This window comes from Triturus cristatus, chromosome 7 (genome assembly GCF_964204655.1).
Source record: "Triturus cristatus chromosome 7, aTriCri1.1, whole genome shotgun sequence".
Lineage (NCBI taxonomy): Eukaryota > Metazoa > Chordata > Amphibia > Caudata > Salamandridae > Triturus > Triturus cristatus.
The window spans coordinates 1,295,414,298-1,295,439,081 of record NC_140590.1 but is presented as its reverse complement, the minus strand read 5'-3'; the positions used below and the strand labels follow the sequence as shown (position 1 = coordinate 1,295,439,081).

General features: G+C 43.7%; 1 protein-coding gene across 1 annotated transcript in view; it reads right to left on the bottom strand.

The window, feature by feature from the left end:
• Window positions 1–23,729, bottom strand: part of LOC146811928 (sulfotransferase 1C4-like) — a 577,890-nt gene extending 554,161 nt beyond the window's left edge. The window contains exons 1-2 of the mRNA XM_085618898.1: window positions 23,490–23,729; window positions 12,062–12,134 (exon numbers count right to left, since the gene is read on the bottom strand). The gene's annotated coding sequence lies outside the window, so the exon portion shown is untranslated. The remainder of the gene's footprint in view (window positions 1–12,061; window positions 12,135–23,489) is intronic.
• Window positions 23,730–24,784: the final 1,055 nt, after the last annotated feature.

The window sequence follows — 24,784 nt, the reverse complement described above, 5'->3', positions numbered from 1 at the left end:
GGATGACGTCAAGGACAAGACGATTTTGAAGCACAACAATCCGCATAGCAGACTGCTCTTCTGTTAAATTGCCTAAGGCGGAAATAGTTTCGTTCACTACTGCTTCAAGGGTTCTAGTTAATCTACGTATCAGTTTACTATTAGTAACGGTACCTATATAGGGAAAGAGACCTTTATTGAAATCTGTGTATTTTTCCCATGCTGTTTCAGTGTAATCGACTATTGGGAGATCTCTCCTTTCTCTATTGTGTACTAAATGAGTATTTCTGTGATAATCAGGAGGAGCTAGGAAAACAGGTGGCAAAAGAAATCCAATGTAGCAGGTACCATCCCAATCTAGAGGCAAACGTACATATGCCGTCTGACCACATATGAAATAGGAATGGCGGGAAGCTCTAAATGTAGACTTGCCTTGATCACTAAATTCTATTACAGTGGTGCATCTACTATGGCCCATATGTATGGAACCATTCTTTCTCACACATAATTCACCTTTTACTGAAAATACTGACATGGCGGGCAAACTTGGATTAGCTTCGGATTCGACATTCAAGATCAGGAGATTAAGCGTATAATTACCTAATCCATATACTTCATTTTCTAGATCAGTTCCTGTTCTCTGGGGAAGTCCCTCCTTGTTGGGGTGGCAGACTTTAAGTAAAACTAAGTTCAGATTTCCCCATACCCAGTTATCTTGATAAACTGCAGAATTCGAATCAAGGGAATTAATTAGACTGAACCATGCTCCACAGGAGCCATTGTGTGTGAACGGGTATGGAAAGAGAGGTAGAATTCCTTCATAGTTCTGATAGGGAGGGAGTCGGCCACATATCCAACAATTTGTAGCATTGCTAACCTGATGGGAATGATGTAACATACTAATAAAAGTGTTATTGCGCAGCGCAAATCTATATGCCAATTCATGCGGAGGTAATTCACTAAAAGAATGTTCAGCAGTAACATTATAAACATGTCTAGAAATAGGATAATATATGTGCAACAATATACTTGCAGTAATTATTAAAAGACTTAAGGAAAATAAAATTAATAACGTCACTGTACAATGACTACGCAGTGATTTACAGTACGCCTGTCGTTTCAACATTTTTCGGGTGTTATCTCTATTCAGGTCCAAGGGATACATGTCAGAGACAATTCAACCGCTTCACCTCGGAGAGGACTTAAACAATCAAATTGCTTGACTGATTGGGCCTGAGTTTTAGTTTATAATGTTCGGAATTACTTCTTTCAACAAGAGGAAGTTTTGAGTCAATGGGTGAAGACACACGAGGTGTGGTATTCACATCTGCTGGTAGTCCATGAAATTTCTTGATATGACTTGAATGAATCCAGCCTTTCCTGCCTTCGATCTTCACGGCTGTCCTCGTCGTTAATAACACGAGCTGAGGCGACCTCCACCTAGGATCCAGCTGAGTCTTTCGATCAAAGTTCCTCACTAAAACGAGATCCCCCGGAATTACGTCATGGGGTTTCACTTCAGTGTTGTCAGGAAAAGCTGCAGCTACCTGTGAACGACAAGATTGTAGTGCAGACATCAAGGAAGCCAAATAATCTGTCAGCATATTACAGTCAATATCAGTTATTTTACGTGGTATAGGCGTCCCCCACATATTTGGTGGTCTGCCGAAGATCACTTCATACGGGGATAGCCCTGTTCGAGAGTGTGCTACCATTCTCATGTAAAAGAGCGCAACTGGTAATGCTACTACCCAGTCGACACCTTTCTCCCTGCATATTTTGGACAATCTAATTTTCAGAGTCTGATTATGTCTTTCTACGAGACCTGCTGCTTCGGGGTGTCGGACACAATGAAACTTCCACTGATATCCTAACAAAAGTGAAACGTGTTTCATTAGTTCGGATGAGAACGGCTGGCCGTTATCAGAGTGAACAACACGTGGTAAACCGTATCGTGGGAAGAATTCTCGAACTAACTGTTTGGCAGTAGTCGGGCCGTGTAATCTGAAACCGGGTATGCTTCCGTCCAACGGGAAAGAGCACAAACAACTACGAGAACATATTTGAATCCTCAACATCGTTCCATCTGGATATAATCCATCTGGAGGACTTCAAAAGGGTGATCAGGAGGCTGAAATCCACCCTGCTCTACGGGAATGCTTTTTCCTGGGTTGAACTGACAACAGATCATACAGGTACGAACTTTTTGTTTGGCTGCTGCTCGTAAATGTTTGTTGAACCAAATATGTTGAATGCTGTCTAGCATAGCTTTCTCTCCTAGATGCGCTGGACTATGGACAGTGTTAATAATGACTTGGACCATTGAATCAGGAAGGAACCACACAGACTTTTCCTTCATCATCCATCCTTGATCCGTTTGGATCCCTCCTAATTCAATCCTTTTCTTTATTTCGTCTGGTGTAGCATGTGTCTGTATATCAATTACGTCAAGAGTAGGATCTTTAACCGTCATACAATGTGTTGGTGTCGGGACTATTGTCTTTGTCATGTCGGATGTTTGAGTTTGAGCAGTCTGTTTAGCTGTTCTGTCAGCTAAATCATTGCCTTGAGAAATGATATCAGTAACTTTCGTATGTGCTTTGCATTTCATAATCGATATTGCAATGGGTAAATGTATTGCATCTAATAAGGCATGAATGAGGGGTCCGTGCTGAATGTGGGCACCGTGAGAAGTTAAATAACCTCTCTCTCGCCACAGCACGCCGAAGTCATGTACAACTCCGAATGCATAACGTGAATCAGTGTATATGTTGACTTTTTTATTTGTGGCTTGAATACAGGCTTGTGTCAGGGCGACGAGCTCTGCGGCTTGAGCGGACAAGGTATTTATGCAATTTGTTTCAATAATTTCAGTGTCTGTTGTGACTGCGTAAGCGGCCACTAGTTCTCCTGTACCTTTTCTCATACATGAACCATCTACATACAACGTCAGGTCTGGGTCTGACAATGGAACATCGGTTAAATCTTGTCTGGGTTTCGTCGTGATTGTAATAACTTCAATACAGTCATGAGCTAGTGGGTCTGTTCCATTTACAGGTAAAAGTGTGGCAGGATTCAATGTGTTACAACGTCTGATTTCTATATGTGGCTGAAACAATGTGAGTTCGTACCCTGTAAGTCTTGCTATAGTCAAATGTTGTGTTTGCGTTCGATTCACAAGAACCTCCACTGCATGTGGTACTTGTACTGTCAATGGATGTCCTAACACTATGGCATCGCTTTGTCTGATTGCTAAAGCTGTCGCTGCCACTGATTTCAGGCACGCAGGCAGAGCCTGAGCTACGGGATCTAATGTACTAGAAAAATAAGCACATGGTTTGTGTGATCCTGCTTGTTCCTGTGTGAGTACTGACAAAGCAGTACCTTCGCGTTCTGTAACAAAGAGTGTAAACTGTTTACTGTAACATGGTGTTGCTAAAACAGGTGCTTGGCATAGAGCTTTCTTTAAGCTTTCAAAAGCTTGTGTATGTTCCTGAGTCCAAGGGAGAACAGTCGATGTGGCTGCCTCCTGTGTTGTCAACTGAATGAGTGGTTTTGCTAGAAATGCATACTGAGGGATCCACTGCCTACAATATGAAGTGAGGCCTATAAAAGCCCGCACCTCCTTTTGTGTCTTGGGTATTGGCATGTTAGCTATTAACTGAATGCGGTCGGGTGTAAGCTGCCTTCCCTCCTTGGACAGCGAGTGTCCAAGATAAACAACTCGCTGGACACAGAATTGCAGCTTAGAAGGGGACACCTTGTGCCCCTTTTCGGCTAGAAATCGTAAAACTGTCAGTGATGCTTTCTCACATTCGGGTTCGCTTCTCGCGGTGATCAGCAGATCATCGACATATTGAAGCAAAGCAGTGTTGACTGGCATGTGTATACTGTCGAGTTCTCGTTTCAGTGCTTGGCTATAGATGCTGGGGCTTTCTGTAAATCCTTGAGGTGCGCGTGAGAATTTGAAGCTACGTCCATTTAAACTAAATCCGAACAAATATTGGCTTTCCGGATCTATTGGGACGCTGAAAAAGGCATTTTTGAGATCAATTACAGTAAAGAATGTTGCTTCGGGATCAATAGCTGTCAGTAATGACGAGATATCTGGAACCACAGGGAATTGTGGCACAATGCATTTGTTTAATTCGCGCAAATCAATAACCAATCGATATACTGGCGGGGCCTTCGGATCTGTTCGTTTAAGAATCGGAATTATCGGTGAATTACATACATTGGAGTCTGTTTCTACAACCACTCCTTGGGCAATGAGCTCGTCAATGATTTGCAGTAAAGCCATTACAGCATCTGGGGGTAACTTGTATTGTCGCATTCGTGGTAGTACCACTCCTGCCTTCAGTGTGACTCGATATGGTGTAATATTCATGCAACCAACATCAGTAGGGCCTTGTGCCCATAGATGTGTAGGTAAAGTCTGCAATCGGGGATCCATGTCTCTAGACACATAATGACCTTTGAAATCACGTAAAAACAATCTTACTCCTTCTGGAGAACAACATATTATAGCTCCTAGAGCTTTCAGTGTTTTTATTCCTAACAAGTTTTCTGGACATGATTTAGTAAGCAATACATCTGTAGTTCGGGTCAAAGGTCCTATCGTAAGTGGAAGAGGCTGTGACACTTCATTAACAATAGGTTTTCCTGAAAAACCAAGGGAAATATTCTGTGAGCCTGAGAGGGGTACCCCTGGAACTTCACTACGTTTTATAGTTGTTCGACTTGCCCCTGTATCGAGTAAAAATTTTCTGTCTTGACCTAATAATTCACTATGTACATAAGGTCCTTCTTGGTCTACAGGGACCTCGATAAGGGGTAAGTCAATTTCCTTCTCTAGGCTTGTTCATGCATATCGTTGGTAATCAGGATAGTCATACTGTGCGGTCTGGTACAGCTGTCGTGTCGTGGTTTGTGTGGCAGCAGCAGGCAACGCTGGTGCGGCTGGCACAAACTGTATAGACTGTTGTGGAGCTGGCATGGACTGTGCATGCTGCGGTGCTCCTTGTTCATTCTGATCCTGTCTAGGTGGCCGTGGTCTTTCTTTTGTAATACCTGTGGCGATATTACGCTTCAGAACTGGACAATCGTGTACATAATGACCTGGCTGTTTACAATAGTTGCATGTCCCTTTTACAGGTCCTGCTGAATCACCGGAATGTGTCGTACCCTTTTTATGTCCTTCAGCTGGAACTGTCTGGGAGACTAGCATTTTCATTTTCGTGTCTTTCATGCGTCTTTGTTCATGATCTTGTTCTTCTCTAATTCTATTGTAATGGTACTGTAACATTTGTAGCATTTGTGATGGGGTATTACCTTGCCAGGTACTCTCGAATTTTAATACTCTATTCTTCACTTGGGGCAAAGAATTTTCAACTAATTTTGTCACAAACAGATGTGGGTATGACTCGCTACTTGCTTTTATACCACTATTTATACCAAAACATTTTTCGAATCGGGCATAGAAATCACTAGTGTCTTCATCTTGCTTTTGTTTACAGGCTGAGATTGCACCCCAGTCTTCCTTTTTCGTGGTTAATAAACGTGGCAGTACCTGTACTAGTAAACCTGGTAGTGCTTTAGTTTTGTCCCCAAGCCCCGAACCTGGACCTCGGGCCTTTTCTTCATTTTCTAATGCTGTCCAATCTATCTTTTGGTCTCCCACTTCCCACTCTTTTTCCTTCAGTTTTTCGTAAATGCCAGCAGGCATCAATACCTTTAATATGGTCATAATGTCGGGATAGGTATACTCTCCCATGAGTAACATGTCTTTAATTTCTCGGTGGAAACCCGCTGGGTCTTTGTCATGACTGGGTACCACTTTCTTCATTTCCAACAATTCTATTTTCGATATGGGCGTATATACATATACACGTTTAAACTCATTGTCCTCGCCCTTTATTGGGTGCACTTCTCGTAAGGGATTCTGTCTGTCCATGTAATACGTGGTTCTTTCCTTGATGGGCAGTGAGACATGTTCTGGGCATATAAAAAGAATGTACTGCTTTCTTGATTCTAGTATTTCTTTAATTAACCTAGTACCTGAACCTCTCCATCTATTCGTGAGTAATTCAGTCAATATATCAGGTAAGGGACCAGGATCTGAATGTTGGCTTTTATATAGTATAAGAAGTTGTTGAATCATATAAATCCCAGCTAAACGCTGTTCATCTGGGGTGAGATTCAAAAATGTGTGTGCTACTGTATCATCATCATACTTTCCGGGACTGTCAATCCAATGAACGGCTGACCTAGCTAATTCTTGTTCATCCATAGAATCAAGAAAATGATAACCCCTTCGTTCTCGCAGTAATTTGTCAGCGGCTTGGAACGAATGCTCGGGGGACCTCATATTTATTTTAGGTGTTTGAAAATTCCTGTTATTTTCTAGACATATCGGACGTATCGGGTCAGTAAGACATCTAGTATTATTACAAGATCTTCCTCTACCTACATAGGCTATAGTTTCTGACTGTCCTGTGGGCAGTCCTGATCCTTCTTCCTCGCTTTGCTCGAACTGGTCTACCGCTAATCTTTCTTCGTGTAAGCGTTCTATTTCTTTACGGATCTTTCGGCACATGGCTATTATACAATTTTGCTTATCATGTCTCCCTTCTGATATATTCTGGCTCCATCTGGTAAGAATTTGCATTGCTTCCGGGTCTACCCCCGGTCGGTCTTGATTTCTGATCACACAATTTATGAGGAAACGTAACAGTTCCCCCTGTATTTCCACTTTCTGGTATTCCATAGCTCTGTTAATACTTTCAGAATCTCGCCCTGTTTGGACTAAATGGTATATATTATCTAGATGCATAGTCATTCCTGGTAACTTCCCTAAATACACCGCGGCTCGTCTGATACGTAATGATGCCATGATCATTTCGTCCTCTTTGCCGGGCACAGGGTCATATCTACAATCTATAAGAAGTTCCTTAAGCGTACGGGCATTTATGAGTTTGGGGGTACGTGAATGTGCTGACTCTTGAAAGGTAAGTTTATTTATTCTGGGTGGCGTAGAAAAAATGTTGGTAGCACCTCCCGTAGCCCCATCTGGGGTATCGGGCGTGAAAGGATTCGTTGAACGTGATACAGCAACTATAGGTGTGGACACAGCTATGGAAGTAGCTGTAGGAGCAGATGTGGAAACAGATGTGCTTGCCGGAACTGGTGTCGGAATTTGGTGTTGCAGAGATACAGATACAGGATCTTGGCGTTGAACCTCCCCGGCCAATGGTCTATGTGGGGCGGGGTTAGCATACTCGGGAGCTGCGTCATCTAAATATGAGGAAAGAAAAACATCTTCTGCGGTTCTAGGATGCCCCTTGGGATGTACTTTTATTGGGAACAATGGGGGTGGCAAGTCTTTTGGTATCCCCGCAGTAGCCTTAGGTAATCCTTCGGCCAGTAGGGGATACATACCTTTCATAAGGGCATGTCTTTGTCTGTCTACTTGTTCTGATTTCACTCGTGCACCTTCTTCAATTAATAGATTTTCTCGGACTTCACTTGAATTCTCTTTACTCTTCTCTTCCTGTCTACGTGCTTTTTCTGTACGTCTATACGATTCTTTACGCCATAACTCAATGGTGTCTTTCTGTGATTGTCTAGCTTTCTTTTTCCATAATTCTTCCTCTACTTTCACGATGCACTCTGCATCCCAGGTCCCAGCTGCGGGCCACCTCTGACTTTCTGGTAATTCCTTAGTGTAGTCTACCCATAAATCAAGAAATAATATAGCATCTAGGCCATGTTTATGATACATGAAGTACCCTGGAGTGTCCCTAGGAGGAATAGGAACAGCTTCTTCGAGTACCCCTTTTCTAGTTGTGATCTGTCTTAATTTCGAAAAGAGCGGCATATTGAGAACTGATCTGATACTTGATCTTGAACAAACTTAATACAATAAACACGATAATGAACAGTCATTCATACCACAATATGCAGAACGTATTAACACATTTAACATTTAAATGAGCAAACAATGATGATGACGATCTAAGGAAAACTTAATCACTTAAACATAATACTCGGCATTATCTGAATTATTCTGAATTTATATACTTGATATACTAGATATACTGCTAAACAGTACAGATACACTGCTGAAACAGTGCAGACCGGATTTGTGTACCCAAACCCGTCTGGACCGGCACAACTTATGTGCACGCCAGAACGCCTCCCCAGTAATGGTACTCACCGGGTAGCTCGGAACGGAAGGCCTCGGAAACTGAACTGAACTTGAACCGGACTGGACTCGACTCGACTCGAAAACTTCGGACACCGGACTCGACTTGGGACTTCGGAAACTGGTGGGCCTCTGTATACCTCGGATCTTGCTCTCTCAGCTAGGCTCTGGTCGGGATACTTCGCACTTCTCACCGCCTCGTCTGGGTGTTGATCGCAGCCTCAGTCGCCCCCGCTTGACCGGAGGGAGATACAGGAAATCCTGCTGGTACGCGTTATTGTCCGTCCAGCTGTGGCAGGAGACCGGGCCTGCAACGCACCGCCGGCGTGTGAGATGAGAAAGTGTCCCTATTCGGGCGCCATTCATGTGGTAAATAATTTAATTACCGGGACTTAATTTGATACAGAAACATAATAAAATAGCTCAGTAAATAAGAGGCAGAATCCGTGGTATTAGAGGTTCGGAATGGGCTTTATTCCAATGGTCGATTATAATCGGTTGCTCCAAGTTCCATCACCACGAAGGTTCAGGAAGTGAAGTACATACGTTATTGACAATCAATTACTTTTATACAATAGGCATTACAGTGAGGCCAATACAAGAGGCGTAACAATTGATAGCAAAGATAACATTTCACATGCGTAGCAAAAATAGGCGTAACTGGGAGTGATTTAAAGAACGTCATCAGATGTGATGTCATAAGAGGGCGGTTACATGAAAGAATTTCGCAATGTCAGCAGAAATACTTGACAGGAATGCGCGCGCAGCAGCATGACGTGTGATTGACGTGCATCTAGGGGGTGGAGGGGACTTGACATTTAGCTCTACATGTGGCGACAGATGTCTGGAGGGTCAAGTCAACCTAATCCCAAATCATATCTAACATCCTATGTTTAAAGAACTATGTTATCCAAAAGAAAGGTCTCTTAGAGTAGAATCTTATTCTATACTGACTATACTGACTGTTAGTGCGTGTACAAGCGTCTAAGTGTCTACACTAGATGCGAGGGCAGGAATCTTCCATAGTAATCAGGGCTATGAATTACTTGTATAAAGACAGAGAAGCTGGGCCTTTGCTCGGTAGCTGGCAGAATGTTTACTTAAACTACTAGACAGGAATGCATTGGGCAGGAATCGGAGCAGATAATTTCGAAGGTGAAATACAGTTCTTGGCAGGCAGCAAGCTGATGTCAGGCTTCGTGAGCCGCGCAGGGAATGAGACAAAGTTCATGGTCACAGATGCAGGCTCGGACTGGAGCTTCAGAGACAGAAAGCAAGAAAAGCTTGATGACAGAATCAGGGCCTACTTGCCTGGACTGTAAAAATGGCATAAGTGAACCATATAAAGGCGGTGGCCTTTTGTACTTAGGAATGGAATATCCGGCCCATTCATGGCGGATCTGAAAGAGGACATGTTAACGGTGGACGCACATGTATTTGCGTCTTTATAACTGGAACTGGAGGGAACATACATGTACTTGTAACATGCACATAGAACCGTTGGGGTCCAAGATAGGGGACATAACTGACCAGAAAAATCCATATTTCCACACTCAGTTGAGCGCCATTAACCATGGTGTCTATGGTCCGGCGCTGAGCCCCGGCTACGCCATGGACCGGTGGTTGCTGCGCGGGGGTAATTACCACAGAGCGTTGTACTCGAAGTCGTTGGACTTCACCCTTACGGGACCCACCATGGTGGCCGTGCACGTGTGGAAGGTGGCGACGGACTCACTGGGCTGGAGGGGTAAGCTTACCCTTGCCACCCCGTTGTTTGACTCCGATAGTCTGGGTAAGCTTTGGCATACAAAAGGGTTTGAGAAATGGGACCTGATCGGTATATCCAGGGTTGGAGACCTTTTGGTTAAGGGTAGGGTGAAGTCATTCGAGGAGCTGCAGAAGGAATATGAGCTGGGGAGCACGGAGTTCTTCCGCTACGCTCAAGTGAGTCACGCCTTGCGGTCAGTTCTTGTAGAGGGGGAGACGGTGCCTGAGTCCTCTCCATTAGAGGACCGGATCCTGGATGGCCATATGCCAGAGAGTACGATCTCTCTCATTTATAAGAAACTAATTAATGTTCGGGCAGATCTTCTTCTAGGGTTGCGCGATCAATGGACTAGGGATGGCCTCGAATTAGATGATGAGGATTGGCAGTATGCAGTTTCTTCTCCCAAAGAGGTCGCGATCCCTGCGCGCTTGCGGCTGGTGCAGCTTAAAATACTCCATAGAGTTTACGTGACAGGGCCTAGGCTGGTCCATATGGATTTCTCTGAGGAGGGCTTATGTAAGAGAGGCTGTGGTATGGTGGGCACCTTCCTGCATATTATCTGAGAATGCGGTGCGATCATGGAGTTCTGGAAGCGAATCCACGATGTGATGGGGGAGGTGACGGGCATCGTCATGCAGCCGGAGGCACGGTGTTGTCTCCTGAATGTTTGGGGTCCTACTGACAACGACGCGGCACAGACTCAGTGGGTGACCCTAGGGAACATGGTAGCTAAGCGCGACATTGCTCGCCTGTGGGGTTCTACTAGGCCTCCTACATTGACAGAGTGGATGGAAAACATGGACTGGAGCATGTTTAGGGAGAAGACAGTGTATTGTGCTCGAGGGCGCCCCCGGAAATGGCACACCGTATGGGGGCGATGGAACCAGTATAGAGGGGGCATATGCCTGCCCCCAGACCCGGACCCGCCTGAGGAGCAGCTCTCCCCTTAGCATTCTTTCCGGCTTTGTATTCTTTGCTGGTATGTGTTTGCCTTCTTGAGTCTCTGCCTTCCCCTCCTTTCTCTTACTATAGACCTGTGTCTGATGGACGAAATGGGGCTCGCTCCCCCTGATGGGAACCCTCTCTGTGCTCTAAGTACTTATCGCCTTGTTTGTGTTTGGGTTTGTGTTTATTTAAAACAAAACCTTTTGATTCTCCTATCAGTGAAATGTGGACGTTCGCTTGTGTTGCGCGTCTAAAGCTGCCGTACCTCCGGGTTGTCGGCTGAATAGCTGTGTCCCTGACTTACATGAATAAAGGTTTTAATTAAAAAAAAAAAAAAACTTACCATGGTGTGATGATGTTCCCCCTTGCATGTCCAATCAGAATTCAGAGTTTCAGAAAGTTGAAACATTAATGGGTGGTTGTCAGGAAGACACTAGCCAGACTGAGGAAAGATCAGCAGAGGACGAAAAAGACTATATCCCAACTTACATTTCCCCCCTCCTTTATTTGCAGCCCGTGGCGCCTGTATGGAGTGGAAGAATTGATGTTCCTTTAAGCGACACAGGGAATTTAAACGAGGAGTGCGGACCCTTTAATAACAGCGCTGAGACTGCTCATGAAAAAGGTCATGTGGTGGAAGGGGAGGCTCTAATGCCGGAAGAGGAACAACGGACGGGGAGACGAGAGGAGGAACAAAGAACGCCAGAATTGCGGGAAGACGAGGAAGAGGCGGTTACTCGGGACGACGAACTCTCAATGACGGGAAGAAAAGAAGACAGTGGGAGGAGACCGCGAAGTGCGACAAGAGAAGCGGGCCAAGTCCCGGCAGCACAGAGCCGAGCTAACGAGTCCCGCCACGGCCCTGGAGGGTCGTGGCTCTCACAGGTCGTGGGCGCCTACGGGGGTATTGGCAAAGCGGGGGAGAGGCTGGGAGGGATGGGAAGAACAAGAGGGAGACACGCAGCATTGAAGTAAAGGGGAAATGAAAACAATAAGCTACCTTTCATCCTCATGCCTGTGCGTGAAATCACATTCCTCCTCACCTCTTATGTGGTTTTCTTTTGTTGGCCACGTATAATTCTTTTTTTTTTAGACATCTGATTTTGGTATTGGTGGTCCCCCCTCACCCTTCCCCACTATATGATTGATAGAGAAGACAAACTTACCTAAGTCCTTTCTTCTTTCTGAGGGAGGTTGTTGGTCAAGAAGACGTCACCAAGGAGGCCACCATAGAAGACCCTAAAAGGAAGAAGAGACAAAAGAGACTCAAGAAGGATAAAAAACCATAAGGACACTTTTTTTCTTACTCCTTCATATATAGATATCGCAAATAAAGGAGACGTATATTCATTCCGAAGCAGTACAGTCATTTTTTTTGTGAAGCCACCCCCCCCCCCCCCTCCCCCCATCCCCGGAGCACAAAGCTTCACAGTGGTACATGCCATTAGAAAGGTCTAAATGGGGTAGTTTAGTTAGAGAAAATATCACAGCAAGACGAGAATGCTGAGAGACTGGGATGCTGTCCGACGGCTGAACGAATGCTGAAGAAGAGTCGATTTGCAGACTTAGAATTTAAAGCCAATTAATTAGAAGAAGATCGCGGAAGAATTGAGGAGGGAAATAAGGCAAATAATTAGAAGAAGATCGCGGAAGAATCGAGGAGGAAGATAGTGTCCGAGAGGGGTGCGACGCAGGCGTCGGATCTAGAAGAGGTCATGTATCCTGTCCTGAATCCTGTCCTGAAGCCTTTGTCACCTGTTCTTTCCCAGGGCACCTTTCCAGCTCCTTGGCAAAGGGTTTGGTTTCCACACCATTCTAGGTAAATATACTTCTGTGTAGTATGTCATTGTACTGCTCTCTCTATCCTCTCTTTACTGAGTACTGTCATTGTGAAACTTTGTTCTAATATAGGTGACTGATTATTGAATTAATTGACTTTCCTTTCGTGGAGAAACGGAGTTCATACTGTATTTTGATTTTGGCTCACATGAATCGAACTAGATAAAACATTTAAACTTTTCCAGAGTCTGTGGTTATTTCAAATAGTAAGAAATATAATTCTATGTCATATCACCATCAATTAGTTCCAATTAATAGGTCCATTAACCAGAGGAAAGAACTTTTTGATCAGTAAATGATTAGTTAAAATTTGACAGGTAACTAATCTCATAAAAAGGGTTTTTACTAAAATTGACCCGCAGCGGTATTTACTAGCCTGTGTGAATGTGTGTTTATGGGCCCAGGTGAGTATATGGTGTTTGAGTACCTGAGGTTGGTAACCCGCTGGATCACTATGGAGCCATATCCTTTGACAAACCTCCTGAGGTACCCAGTCAGGCCCAAGAAAGCTCTGACCTGAGTCTGGGTGGTTAGAGCAACCCATTCCATTATAGTCTGGATTTTGCTCTGCAAAGGTTGAACCGGTCCTCCACCCACAAGGTTAGGTACATAACCTTATTCTGCCCTATCTGGCACTTAGTGGCCTTGATAATGAGGCCTGCCTTTTGCAGGGTCGCCAAAACATTTCTCAGGTGGACCAGGTGATTCTCCCAGGTGGAGCTAAAGACAGCAATATCGTCAAGATAGGCTGCACTATAGGCTTCCAGGCCTGTGAAAACTTTATTCACCAACCTTTGAAAAGTGGCAGGTGCATTCTTCAAACCAAAGGGTATCACAATAAATTGATAATGCCCACTAGGGGTTGAGAATGCTGTTTTGGGCTTAGCATCCTCAGCTAGTCTGATTTGCCAGTAGCCAGCTGGGAAGTCAAATGTACCTAGAAACTTGGCTGAGGCCAGAGTATCAATCAGTTTATCTGCCCTAGGAATAGGATGAGTATCAGTCCTAGTTACTGCATTGAGCCCCCTGTAGTCTACACAAAACCTCATCTCTCTTTTACCACCCTGGGTGTGAGGTTTGGGTACCAGGACTACTGGACTAGCCCAAGAGCTATCTGAGGGTTCAATTACTCCCAATTCCAGCATCTTTTGGACCTCATTCCTGATGCAATCCCTGACATGGTCAGGTTGCCTGTAAATGTTGTTCTTTACAGGTAAGCTCTCCCCTGCGTCCACTTCATGGGTGCACCAGGTGGTCTGACTGGGAGCCAGTGAGAACATGTGCCTGTACTGATTGAGGACTTTCCTGCAATCAGCCTGTTGCTGTTCAGTGAGGCTGCCTGCCTAGGCTACACCATCTACTGAACCATCATCAGGGTTCTGTGAGAGACGGCCAGGGAGTGGGTCACTCTCTTCTTCCTGTCCGTTATCAGTAGCCATGAGCAAGCCCATGTCTGCCCTGCAAACATATGGCTGGAGCCTGCTCACATGGAGCACCCTGTGGGGGCTCCGGGGAGTTCCAAAGTCCACCAAGTAGGTAACCTCTCCCTTCTGCTCAAGTATGGTATGGGGCCCACTCCACTTATCTTGGAAAGCTGCTGGGGCCACAGGCTCCAACACCCATGCCTTCTGTCCTGGCTGGTACACAGTCTAAACAGCCTTTTGGTCATGCCAAGCTTTCTGTAATTCTTGACTAGCCTCAAGGTTTTTTGATGCCTTCTTCATGTACTCAGCCAGCCTGGAGCGCAGACCAAGTACATAGCCCACTATGTCCTGTTTAGGTGGTTTGAGAGGTAATGCCCATCACTCCTTCACTAGCCTAACTGGATGTCCAAATAGAAGTTCAAAAGGGCTGTAACCAACCCCTTCTGAGGAACCTCTCTGTAGGTAAATAGAAGGCAGGGCAACAGGACATCCCATCTTTGCCTAAGCTTTTCTGGGAGGCCCATGATCATGCCCTTCAGGATTTTGTTGAATCTCTCAACTAACCCATTGCATTGTGGGTGATAGGGTGTGGTGAATTTGTAGTTCACTCCACACTCCTTCCACACAGCAGTGATGTAACTTGACATTACGTTTGCACCTCTGTCAGTTAAGACATCCTTAGGGAAGCTCACTCTAGAAAAGATTCCCAGGAGTGCCCTGGCCACCACAGGAGCTATGGTAGTTCTAAGGGGTATGGCCTCTGGATACCTAGTGGCATGGTCCACCACCTCTTGTATAAATCTGTGTATAGATGCAGTTTGAGGATCCATGGGACCAACAATGTCAATCCCAAAACTCTCAAAGGGACCCCCCACCACATGGAGTGGTATCAAGGGGGGCTTTGTATTACCACCTGCCTTACCACTAGCTTGACAGGTAGTACAGGAGCGACACAACTCCTTTGTGTCATCTGACATATGAGGCCAGTGAAAGTGAGGGACAAGCCTGTCCCAGGTCTTACTTTGGCCTAAGTGTCCTGCTAAAGAGATATCATGTGCCAGTGGTAATAGTAAAACCCCTAAACTTTAGGGGTATGACCAGCCTCCCGGTGGCGCCAGGCTTGGGGTCTCTACCCTCTGAGAAAAGGAGTCCATCATCCCAATAGATCCTGTGGGACCCAGTGGTACTCCCAGCAGCCTCAGCAGCAGCTTGCTGTCTGAGGGGTTCAAGAGAGGGGCATTGATGCTGCTCCAGGCTCAGATCTGCCCTGTAAGGGCCCCCTGTCCCCAAGAACTCAACCTGATCAGGCTCAAGTTCCTCTGAGACCGTTCCTTCACAGGGACTGGGATCATCTTCCTCAGGAGATTGATCCTCACTCTGATTCTGGGGGGAAGACACTACCTTACCCCTACTGCTCCTTTTCCTGGAAGGCACCTGGTCCATGTTTCCAGGATCCAGGGTCTGTTCAGTGGAAGCCATTTTTGCCTGTGATCTGGTCACAGCAAGCACATCTGCAGAGATGCCCAACATTGCTGCACATGTCCTGAGTTCCACTTCAGCCCAAGCTAAAGATTTCAAATCATTGCCCAATAAGCATTCCACAGGGAGGTCTGAACTAATCACAACCTTCTTAGGGCTAGCTACCTCTCCCCAGCTGAAAATCACAACTGCCAAGGACTTGTCTGTCCTGACATTGCTTGCATTGGTCACTTGGTAAATCTCACCATGTATGATCTGATCAGGTCTCACAAGATCCTTAGCCACCATTGTGACACTTGCTCCTGTGTCCTTGTATGCCATGGCCTCCTGTCCATTGATTAAAGGCTGTTGCCTGTATTTGCCCAGGTTACTGAGACTGACAAATAAGGAGGCAATATCCATGCCCCCATCACAGACTAGAACAGACTGAGTTGGAGTTCTGATTAGGCCAGAACCCATCTCAGTTCCCAGGGTCAACCCTACTAAATCCTTGTTTACAGTACCAGCACTTGTAGCTGCACAAGGGGGAACAGTTGTCTTAGGGGCAGTGATGTTGGTAGGAGGATCCTTGGCTCTGGCACAACTGGCATCCCTAGGCCAATGTGTCTTTTCCTTACACAGGTAACACCAAGGCTTCTTTCTGCCTTTCCCCTTGTTTGATTGTGAACCCCCCTCAGATGCAGGTTTTTGGGGCCCTGAAGAAGACTTCTGGTCTTTAACTTTCTCCCCACCCTTATCCGCTGGTTTAGAATCAGACTTCTTTTGGTCACCACGTTGGTTCTGAGTTTTCTGCTTCACCCTGGTTCTGACCCATCTATCTGCCTTCTTTCCCAATTCTTGGGGAGAAGTCAGATCAAAGTCAACCAGATATTGATGCAACAACTTATTTTGGCAATTATTAAGGATCTGCTCCCTCATAATTAAATTATAAAATCCCTTGAAATCATTCACTTTACTGCCAAGTAACCAGCCTTCCAGAGCCTTAGAAGCACAATCTACAAAATCAACCCAGTCCCGAGTCTGTGCTTTCTGGGTGTTTCTGAACTTAATCCTGTATTGCTCAGTGGTTAAGCCAACCTCATCAATGAGAGCTCACTTCAGAACTGAATAATTATCAGCATCCTCTTCTCTAACAGTGAGGAGCTTATCTCTACCTTTGTCAGAAGACCCACAAGATAGCTGACCACTGCTCTTGGGGGACCTTCTGTACCTTACAGGCACTCTCTAAGGCAGTCATACATTTGTGGATGTCATCCCCACTATGGTAGGGAAGGACTATCTTGCTCAGGTTCCTGTGGTCATAAGTATAATCCTCAACCCTAGGGACACTATTGCTGCCACCATGGGCCTATAGTCCCAATCTTTTTGTTGCTCTTTAGAGCTCTAGGGATTCCCTGTCTAGGGCCAATTGCTCTTTGTTGAGCCTGAGCTTGACTTTCTCAAGCTCTAGAAATTGGCACTATCTATCATAAGAGGATTCCCTCTTATTGGGTATGGAAGTCACTACAGACGTTCCTGAGTGTCAAGATTCTACATACGGAGATTTGGATCTCCTAGGTACACTCTGTACTCTTCCTGGTGGGGTAAAGTAAGGGCCAATGGGGCCTTCTCCCCCACCTAATGGAAGATCTAAGATATCCAGGTTGGAATCATCTTGAACCCCCCGGTCAGGGTTTGATTCCAGGTCAAAAAAGGTTTCACTTCCTGCCCTCTCCTCATTCCCTGCACCACTCACTCTTTCTACCTCATCAGACCCTGGGGTCTTTCTAAAATCATCTAAGAGTAACACCTCAATGAGATGTTGGGTGTTTGCATTTCTCCCTGTCCTCAACTTCATAGCCACACACATGGCTTTCAATTCCTGGAAGGAGAGGCCATTGTACCTAGTTGGCAGAGAGCCACTGGCTTCTCCTCTAGAAGACATACTAGTGTTGTGTCGTGTAGGCACCTACCTAACCTAGTGGAGACTAAACTCTCTTGAGTTGGAGAAAGGGTGTGCTAGACCCTTGACTTACCCAACACCAAGCTCAGTAGAACTTACTTATTCAAATCTTGAAGTATTATATGTGCCTAATACTTTAGTGGTTTTCAGTTAATCAATCAACGAGATGTATCTGGTAAAAAAATAGCAAGCTTGAATTCCAACCACTGCACATCAATGCGAGAAGGTGGCTTGGTATATGCTGTCCACTAGTTAAAGTGGGCACCTTGTACCAATCCACACGACCCTTATGATGTATGAGGTCAAAGATAACCTTTATGAAAGCTATCCTAGCGGTACCTTTGGAGAGCAGCCTTCAGGCTTAATCTTGATGGAATGTAAAGCAGCTTGTTTTACCAGAATACCACCTCCTAAATGACTGTAAAAGTGAGATATCTTATCTGTCTCACTGGTGCAGGGCCACCCTTTGACTACGGGTTCACAAAATGAGGATCGACACTGGAATGGAACAAAACACAAGTTTATTACATCTCATGAGCGAAGTCTATCATACAGACACTACAAGTGCCTGAGAGGGAACTGACTAGCATGGTTTCAAACCTACTATTTATACTAATTTGGTACAGTAAGACAAGCACTGAACTCCTTTGACATTGTTACATAACGCTTTACATAACCCTCTTATGCAACCCCTTACACAACCCCTTACACAATGCTTACATGCTGAACTGTGGAATCCTGATAAACCCCTACCCATGTCATCTTTGTAGATAGGCAAGGGAGGTTACAGACGTTGTTGGGCTAACAGATTAGACATCTGTGCGCGTTGGCCCTTCGGCAGGACTCCTTACTGTGGCACGCAAGTATTATCAGTACAACCAGCTTTCCAGTGAACATGTAACTTCTGGCTTTACGAAAGCCCCCGCAGAAACACAAAAATGGGGGCTGGTAGACTAAATGGAAGAGGAGTAGGGGCTAACTTAACAGAATACATTTTTTACCATTCAACAGTCCCTCCTTTTAGACTCTACTAAACACATTTTGTCTAATTAAATAATGAAAAATATATATTCCAGATACATAAAACTTCATGAGTACAGAAAGCATAAAAGAGAACATATTAACATACTTGGTGATATAATCACCATGACCACCATATTCCTCCCCTTCTAAATCTGATCCTTTTGCCTGTGGGTCACCATCATTATCTGGATAACATGCTATATTTAGCTCTTTATTAAGACCTCCTATATCAAAGGTAAAAATGTTACTAACATGTGCTGCCCATAAAACTCCAAACCAAGCCGTGCAAGAGCCATTGTTGGAGAATGGGAGTGGTATGAGTGGCGTTCCCTCTTTTTCCTGGTGTGCAGGCAATAATCCACAAACCCAACAATCAAAAATATTAGCAATGCTATGCCTATGATGCAACATTTGAATAAATGAATTGTTCTGGTAAGAAAACCTATGTTTCTCATCTAACAGTGAAAGAGTAAAATAATAATGTTCAGGTTGGGCATACAAGTGTATGCATAGGAAATTTCACATGTAGGAACCAAGCTATTACACAAATACCCATAACACTAGATAAACTTGCTGCCTAATAAATTAATGTACATTTATGTTTAGTCTCTCTCGACGCAGGGTGTTGAATATCCGGGCGTTTTTCCTCCATGTTTGGCATCCAAAAATCAACAATGTCTTTAACTGTATTCTCTCTTAAAAACGCTGCACAAAAATGTTCTTTTTCAAAAATATCTATAGTTTATGTCCAATGCATATATCAGTCAATGGGGGATTTCAGAAAGAAAGCAAACATTTGAAACAATCAAACAGCATTTTCACCTCAATCAAAGTCCAAACTATAAAAAACAAAAATTGTTGAAGACTTGCAGTTCAATAAAACCATAGTAATGAAAAAGAAAGTCAATATAGCAAGTATTCATGAAAGATCATCCACAAGCTCAACCCCTACAGCCTGAAGGATTGTTAGCTTGCTTTTTTTTTCAAGAAATATTTCTGGGCCAACTGGTGGAAAGTTCAGATTCTATTTCCAACCTCGGCAGAGCAAAGTAATGAACACATGGATAGTATCAGCGGTTTTCTGCACCACAAATCTTCTTCTTTCCATTCAAAGATTATTTTCTCTTCAGCTCTTGACAGTTCTCAGTTATTTATTTCAGCATTTCTTGACTCTTTGTTATCAGCTTGACATCAGGGTGGCTCATACAGTTCAAACTTTGCATTACACAGTTCCTTCAATGTGACATTCTGTATTTTTTTCATGCAATTTGACCACTCAGGTGTTGAGAAACTCTGACAGAGCACCATCAATCCTATGCACGTTTTTAATCCAAGCTTTTCACTTTTATTTTCACTTTGATCAGTTTCAGACGTTTCAGCTATGGGTGCAAATGATTTTTCAAGGGACCACTGCAGACATTTTGGATGCCCTTTCATCAGCTTTTTTCTTCCTCCACTCGTAGGGCCACAGCACAAATGTTTCCTTCAGAGGCTGCACCTGGCTCATTCACCTCTTTGACACCGCTTTAATCTGAGTCAGTTTTAACGTTTTGCTTTTCCAGTGCAGTTTGCATTAGTGCTGCTTCAGACTGTGTGTGTTTCCTTACAGCTTGACTGACTCTCTTCTGTTGGCGTTTGACCACTGCTGGCATCTTTTTTTGAAGAGGAGCTGTTTTATCAGGGGGACACGCGACCATAGTGTGTGAGAGGCAAATACCCAATTTGGAAGGCCACCACATTTCACAACAGTATTTGCCAGGATCATTTGGAACAGACCTTTCCATTTTGCAAAATCTATCAGATCAACGTTTTGGCACCAACCTTTATGCAGATCTTGTGTAGTCACTACAATCTGGTGAGAAACTGCATGCTCCACATCAGCCAGACCTTCACAGCAATGGCTAGTCTTTTCATCAGTGGTTTTCACAAGTGCATTTGCATGTACATATTCAAGTCACTTCAGTGATGTTGAAACACAGTCTTATGTAAAGTGTAACTTTGTGCTGTCTTTGTGTTGCTTCATTGTGATTGAAACTTCAGGCAGATAGCTACAATCCAATCTTTGTCCAATCTGTGGTTCTGCACACATTATCTTTGAGACCTCATTATGATCTTATTTCAGAGAAACTGGCAATCTATATCTGGCATCAGTTTTTGCAATAACACATTTGCTACTATACAGTTGTCATTTTTCTCATATTCTGTTCTGATACAACCCTGTTGTTCTGCTTCTCATTAAGTTCTTTAAGTCCTTAACATCAGCATTAAATAAACAGTATCCTTTTCATATTCACCTGTGAAAATTCCATTGAATGTATATGCTAACAGGACACAATATTATACAACTGAATTAGCATTTGACTCTCCCATGACAATAATGACTTCCATTTGAGCAGTTATAATGCATGTTATGGTAAGGGCAATCAATTTCGAAATTTGGGCTGATGTAACTACTGAAAGCCATGAAGCTTTGACAACATAATATATAGGGAGAACAGCATGTGCTGCTCCTCATCTGTCATTGTTACCTTTCAAACCTGGGCAATCTACAAAATGGACATTTTGTTTGGCTCAATCAGACGTTCATTCTTAAAACCTAACCTTGGCTTTTCACATAGATTCATGACACCTAGACATTCAGATTCAGTTTCAACACAAACAATTTCATTTGTTGGCTGTAAGCTCAATAAATTTGAATTCAGACATTTCTTAGTCAGAGTATTATCCCAAAACAACTTTACAAAGGAAGGCATTATTTTCTCACTCTTTTCGTGACTGCCATTTACCATAGCTACTAAATTAAGGCAGCTGGGCATTTCTGTGACGTTGGGGTCAAGGGTCATTTGGAAATACGTCACAGACCTTCGAACACATTCATGTTTCTGAACAGGCAATGAGAGAGTCCAGCCCTCCCTCTCACTGCAAATTAGTGTATTTCCTTTAAATAAACCCCTAGTGCCAGGGCGCAACAGTTTCTCTTTCAACTCTAGGAATGCTTTTGTGCAATTGTTGTCCAATGGAAGCGGATCAGACACATCCTTGTGTGTCAGCCTCAGTAAAGGCTTAGCCACTATGGAAAGGTTTGGTAACCACTCACTACAGCAGCCAACCATTTACAAAAACACATCCTGACTTCTTTCTGAATTTGAGGTGGATTAATCTGGTGAATTATTTCCACTCTCTCTGGTGACACCTTTCTAGCTCCTTTTCTACTTATGTGTCCCAGACATTCATCTTCTTTTTGACAGCATTCCTGACTATTCTCATGCAATAGCACTGTGACATGAACTTGACAAAAAATCAATAACAGTAAGGCACATGGAATGTGAAAAAATATATTGGCTGGATTCAGTACCATAGGACAAAGTAGAAAAGTTATACATCTACTCTCCTGCATTATTCTGTTCTTTTCATTTAGTTTCTGTGAACCTGTGATCAGAAAGTTACATAAACTTCCAATCAATTCCATCAAAAATCCTTTACTGAGTTTATCTCCAATTATTAATAAAACTTCTGCAACTGATGGTGTTCTTGAACACGTCATCTGGTTCTAAATTTCTTAAGATATGTTCTGCATGTTTTATTAATCTGACATCTTTCTCTGTGAACTCCCTTACTTCTGTGTTTATTATTTCTTTCAAATCATAATGTAATTTTTCAACTGTCATTTCTGCAATAGCTGTCTCTTGTTGGGACATTTTAGAATGTACATCCTCATCAGGAATCTAATAATTAACCTAATCTACTACTTTCTGGTGCGCACTACAATTGACAATAGCCACTCGCTTTGGTAGTGTTAATGCAGTCAGCAAATTTCGAACTAACTCTCCATGCTGTTTCCACAATTGTATGCAGTGTAGTAATAGCATAAGCTGCAGTCGTTGTGGTGCCATCGGGTAGCTTAAACAAGATCCATCTACATACAAATCACCTTGAGCATCAGGCAGGGGCATGTCAGTCAGGTTCACTCGACCCTTTGTTTGTTCTTCAGTGGTAAAAATACATGTATATCACTAGGCTGTTCAGAGGGCAATGGCAACAAAGTAGCTGGATTCAAGGTCAGGCAGCGTTTAAGTGTAATGTGTGGTGCTAACGAAGTGAGTTTGTACCCGGTTAGACGAGCACTCATCAAATATTGTGTCTTAGTTTGATTCAATAATACATCAACTGAATGGGGAACAAACACCGTCAATTTCTGATCCAATACAAGTCCTGCTGATTGTCTCATTGAAATGACAGTTGCTGCCACAGCTTTCAGGCAACCAGGGAGTGCCCTGGCCATATATACTTTTTGCATTTAAAGTCTAACCCTTCTCTCATCACTTTCTACACTCTCTTCTTGTGCTTTTAATTGTACTTCTTTAATTTTCTGTACAATAGTCTGTTCTTCAAATTTCTTCCTATCCTTTTCTTCTTTAATCTGTTTCTGTTTAATTTGTTTTCCCCATAACCCTACGGCATCAAACACCCTCTGCCTACTTTTTCTCTTAAAGAGCTGTTCTTCTACATATTGCAGTTTATTTAAATCAAAGGTACCATTTAAGTGGCCACTGTAAACTGGCATCAGCCTTCGTATATTTGTTCCACAATGTGCAAACAGTATGGAAGAAATACCGTATTTAATGTACATTTCATAATTCATAGTGCCTTCTAGAGGCGCTGGCTGTCTTTCTTCCAAAATTCTATTTGTGTTGCTACAACAATATATTGCTCGAAGTGTGCTCAAAACGGGTATGTTTACCAAATACTTCTTAACAATAGCGTTAACAGACTCTTATACCAAAACCAAAGGATGAGAAAAAACTCTCACATTATCTGCCAAAAACTTTTGTAAAAGCCTTTTTTACAAACACAAAAACACAAAAAATACAACCAATTCGATCCTACCTGATCGCAGAACTCCAACTCCCACCTGCCGATCCTCTGACCTTGGCCGCGAGAACAAGTTTCAGTCCGCGGGGCGCCCCTTAGTGTTTCTGTCCTGTCAAAACAACCTCCTTCTGGTCCAGCTGTGTCCTTCAATGGGGCCCCACGTTGCAGGCGCCAATTGTAGAAGTGAGATATCTTATCTGTCTCACTGGTGCAGGGCCACCCTTTGTCTACAAGTTCACAAAATGAGGATCGACACTGGAGTGGAACAAAACACAAGTTTATTACATCTCATGAGTGGAGTCCATCATACAGACACTACAAGTGCCTGAGAGGGAACTGACTAGCCTGGTTTTAAACCTACTATTTATACTAATTTTGTACAGTAAGACAAGCACTGAAACCCCTTTGTCATTGTTACAGAACCCTTTACATATCCCTCTTATGCAACCCCTTACACAATGCTTACATGCTGAACTGTGGAATCCTGATAAACCCCTACCCACATCATCTTTGTAGATAGACAAGGGAGGTTACAGGCGTTGGTTGGCTAACAGATTAGACATCTGTGCACTTTGGTCCTTCAGAAGGGCAGGACTCCTTACTGTGGCACGCAAGTATTATCAGTACAACCAGCTTTCCAGTGAACATGTAACTTCTGACTTTACGAAAGTCCCCGCAGAAACACAAAAATGGGGGCTGGTAGACAAAATGGAAGAGTAGTAGAGGCTAACTTAACAGAATACATTTTTTACCATTCAGCATAACTAAATGAAGGAGAGCCACACAGTGGTTATATAAAAATATGTATTTATTAATGTAACACTCGCTTCAATCCTCTACACGAGGTTAGAACACAAAGCACACAATACTGGATCAACAGAACAGTTGTAAGTAGCACAATACACAGCAGGCTCAAGGGGGAGACCGAACCATAATACTAAAATGGTGGTATAACAATCACAACTTGACTAAACACAGTGCCTAGAGCACGTAGAATCGCTGGGACACCATGGAACCACCCAAGGTGATGGCACAGGAGACCCACGGAGGAAGGATGCAGTGAGGAAACATGACCTAGTGCTCCGTACAACTCTATGGGAAAGTCACGGTTGCAAAGTTAAAGTTTAAGGACCCTTCTAGGAGAACTTTGAGCAAACCCTTCGGAACTTAAGAGTTTAAAGAGCCACCCCACCCATGGATACCGTAGTATCAGAGTTACCTAACCCAGGGAAGCTGGGTGCATAGGTCTGAAGTGGCGTCGGAAACTCTTGTCGTTCTCTATGGAAGGAAGTGAAGAAGTGCTGCTGCCA